Source organism: Phaseolus vulgaris, chromosome 7 (genome assembly GCF_051622355.1).
Source record: "Phaseolus vulgaris cultivar YP4 chromosome 7, ASM5162235v1, whole genome shotgun sequence".
NCBI classification, from domain to species: Eukaryota; Viridiplantae; Streptophyta; class Magnoliopsida; order Fabales; family Fabaceae; genus Phaseolus; species Phaseolus vulgaris.
The window spans coordinates 39629340-39633646 of NC_143504.1; the positions used below are offsets into that span (position 1 = coordinate 39629340).

The window sequence follows — 4307 nt, forward strand, 5'->3', positions numbered from 1 at the left end:
AAGTTGGAACAAGTTTAATTTATTGAGTATAACTTCCTAAATATTGTAAATATTTTAATTGTTATGATTTTGTTTATTTTATTTTATTATAGATTTTATTTTATTTTAATTTATAGATTTTCTATTTTTAAAAAAAAATTGTTTTTATTTTTTTTCTTTACGTTATTTATTTTAGTTGGTTTTTATTTTTATTTTATTTTATTTTGATTTTAATTTTGTTTTGTTTTCTTAAATTTTATTTCGTTTTTTTTTTTGCTTTTAGGTTTAGTTTACGTAGTGTAGTTTATTTGTAGGTAGTTTTATTTAGGTTTACGTAATTATTATTTATTTGTTTTAATTAATTATTTTTACGTAAGTTCGTTAGAAATTTTGTTTACAATTATACTTTTCAGTTTTATTCTGTTTAGCTTTATTTTATTTTATTTTTATTTTATTTCTAGTATTTATTTTTTATTTTTAAGTACGTTATTTCTTGTTTTTAAGTGTTTTCTTTTATTCTGTTTTTAATTTTGGTTTTATCTGTATATATTTTTAATATTTTTGTTATTTTTCTCTTAACGTCATTTTAGTGTTTTACTTTTGTTTTTGTTTTATTTTTATTTTATTTTGCAGATTTGTTTTTATTTTATTTTATTCTTTTTAAAGAAAAAAAAAGTTCTCTATTTTTTCTCTCCACTAATATGTTTTAGGAAGAAAGCAACATGAAAGAACAACAAGCACCACCTACTAAGAAGACACTTGGAGATTATGTCATGTACTAAGGACCAAGACATTTTTCTAGTATTGCAATACCTACTACTACCAAGGCCTTGGAAATAAATCCCGATTTTCTCACTCTCATCAGTGCCTATCAATTTACAGCAATAGAACATGAGGATCCATATTCACATTTGGATACATTTTATGAATTAGTAGGAACAATGGGTTTTCAATCAGGTGATCTTGAAAATGTTTATATGCGCTTGTTTTCTTTTTCATTGGCAGGAAAGGCTAAGGAATGGCTCAAATCACTTCCAAATCAGAGCCTCACTAGCTGAAAGGATGTAGAGGAAAATTTTTTGCAAAGATTTTTTCCAATTTCTCGCTACATCAAAGCAAAGTCTGAAATCTCTATGTTCAGACAAGGAGCAAATGAAGTCTTTTGTGATACATGGAAAAGATTTAAGATGATATTGAGAAAATGCCCAAATCATGGGTTTGAAGATATTGCTCAACTGAGCATATTCCTGAATGGTCTCAGATCTGACATAAAGATGCTCCTAGATGTTGCAGCTGGTGGCACAATCATGGCCCTTGATGTAGAACAAGCGACAATAATTATTGATGCATTGGCATCAACTGATTATAAAGCCCAACATGATGGACAAGATCTTCAGAATAAAGGGTTGTTAGAAGATGCACTCTTGGCTAAAAATAAGATTCTGACACAGCAGATTGAGCAACTAACTACACAAATGGCTAAATTGCCCCAACAATTATATGTTGTTCATTCATCTCAAAGCCAAAGTCAGTCAATCAGGTGTGATTTTTGTGGAGGTGTTCATCCTAATGATCAAGAGTGATTAAGAGCTTTGAAGAATCCAAATCCAAGGTGTTTGATGAAAGGCTAGTGTTGTTGTTGTGTGTGGGTGGGATCTGGGTAGATTAAAGTGTGATCCACTCTTTTGTTGAATCTAAAACTGATGTGAATTAAAACCTTTTTGAAATTAGATGTTTTTCCAACTAAGTGGAAAACAACCTGTTGTTTTGTCGAATCAATCGGTTGTTTTGCTCTTAGAGGTTTTGAAAAAGGTTGAAAGTTGTTTGACTTGGTTGACTTAATTGTCAAACCAAATCAATCGGTTGTTTCGTGGTTTCAACCGATTGTTTCTTTGAAAATCCTAATAGAATTCAGTTTTGAATGGTGAATCTGTCTTAAATGTTTTCTAACTGAATACGCTCCTTCATTAAATGTTTTAACCAATCTTTGGTAAATATAAATAGTTTGTTATATGTTTTTGAAGTGTAAGAAACAATTTTGAGAAATTTATTTTGACATATTTGATCTCAAGTTTTCAAGATTCACATCAAGCTTTGGATTTTCAAGTGAGAGTAGAATACGATTGCAATTCTATTCTTTTCAGTTGTACTTTGATCAGGTGTAATCCTTTTCTCAATCTTCTGTATTTCTGTTGTTGTATTGCCAAGGAGTGTTGTGTGTTCTTGAGGTGTCCAAGATCAATACTTTTGGTATGGTTTGCCAAAGGTAGTGTGTTTCTTGAGGGGTTCAAGGTCACTACTTTGGTGTGTGGTGTTTGTAATTTGGTTTGATTGCTTAGTGGATTACCCAGTGGTTTCTGGGAACTGGATGTACCTCTTGTTGTAAGAGTGAACCAGTATAAACTGCTTGTGTGCATTTCTCTTTCTCTGATCTTCTTTAAATTTTGTTTTTAAGTTGTTTATAATTTTACTGGTATAAACAACCGATTGAATCGAAGAAACAACCGATTGTTTTATGTGTTTCTCTTTAAAACAGATTATGTTGTTGGCTAACTTGATTCCTCTTCTGGATTTCTTCACTGAGTTTCACTAAACCTTCAAAAGTTTTCGAAAATCTTTTATAAACAATTCACCCTCCCCCCTCTTGTTTAAGGCCATATATTCTAAGACACCCTTCTCTTCAAAGCTTCGACCTTGATGCACGTTTCCTCCCTGACCTCGTCCAGCAAGTATAGGTTTACCCTTCTTTCTTCGTTAGACTCCTCAGCCACGAAGTTCTGGAAACGTGGTGGACTTTCATGGATCTCAACGGGAATCATTGCATCCGACCCATACATCAGGCTAAAAGGCGTCTCCTTAGTGGTGGACTGTGGAGTGGTGTGGTAAGCCCACACAATTTTGGGGACCTTGTCCGCCCAAGTTCCCTTGGCTTTCTCCAGTCTTCTCCTTAGGCCCTTGAGCAAGACTCAGTTGGCAGACTCGACCTGACCATTCTTCTAGGGGTGTTCTACCGAGGAAAATACCTGTTTGATGTCAAGCTTTGTGCATAGCTTGCCCAGTTGTTGACTTGCGAATTGGGTGCCATTGTCAGATACTAAACGCTTTGGGATTCCAAAGTGGAAAACTATGTTCTTCCACACGAAGTGTTGCACCTTGTGACCAGTGATCTAAGCAACAGGCTCGGCCTCGACCCACTTTGTGAAGTACTCGATGGCGACCACTAGGTACTTCATCTGGCAAACTGTGAGAAGAAACGGGCCCAAGATGTCAATCCCCCCGTGTGGAAAGGCCATGGGCTATGGATCGACCGTAATTCCTCTGGGGGCGCATGATGCCAATCGGCATGCTGTTGGCACTGCTTGCATCATTGTGCGTATCTCGTGCAGTCTTCCCTCATGGTTGGCCAGTAATACCCTGCTCAAACTGTTTTTGACGAGAGAGCTCGCCCGCCGATGTGACTCCCATAAATACCTTCATGGAGTTCAGCCATGATACGTTTACACTGCATCCCACTCACACAGGACAAGATAGGGTGAGTGTAGCCATGCCTAAATAAGTTGCCATCAACCAGAGTATACGAACCTGCGTTCTTCTTGACGACCCTGGCTTCCGCTGGATCCAGTGGGAGTAGACCATCAGCCAGGTAGCGCCTATAGGGTGTCATCCAGGTTTCACCTTCGTCGACCAGGAAAATGTGTTATGGCTCTCCTATTGACAAGTCGTATGCGCTTATCTTGGGTACCCTTAACGTTTCCTGGGTCAACGACCGATGACCACTTCCTCAGCCTTCTGAGACACTTACCTGTTGGATCTCTTTCGTGCATCCTGTGGTAGTTCTTTGTTTTTAAGGTCTCCTAGATGACTATCCTATGTTTGCCCCCCCTGCTTGAGCTGACAAGCTTTGCCAGCAAGTTGGCTCGGGCATTCTGCTCTCTGGGGACATGTACTAACTCGAACGTATGAAAAGCCTCTCTTAAAAGTTTAACATACTCTAGGTATGCAGCCATCCGGGGGTCCTTGGCCTGGTACTCGCCCATAACCTGCCCAGTTATCAACAATGAGTTGCTCTTTACCAACAAGCTTCGACCACCCATATCCTTAGCTAGCAACATCTCTACCACTAAGGCCTCATATTTAGCTTGGTTATTACTAGCCTTGAAGGCGAACCGTAGGGCCTGTTCTATCAATAGCCCATTTGGTCCTTCTAAGATGACACCAGCCCCACTTCCTTATTGGTTGGAGGACCCGTCCACGGAGAGGACCCACTGGAAGTCTCCCTCCGCTCGATGTATGGCCGTTGAGGAGAGTTCTACCACGAAGTCAGCGTA

The 4307-nt window shown here is 37.9% G+C and overlaps 1 pseudogene; it reads right to left on the reverse strand.

Annotated features, from left to right (window-relative positions):
* Window positions 1-1092: 1092 nt before the first annotated feature.
* On the reverse strand, window positions 1093-1198 carry LOC137817125 (small nucleolar RNA R71; annotated as a pseudogene).
* Between the last annotated feature and the right edge of the window lie 3109 nt (window positions 1199-4307).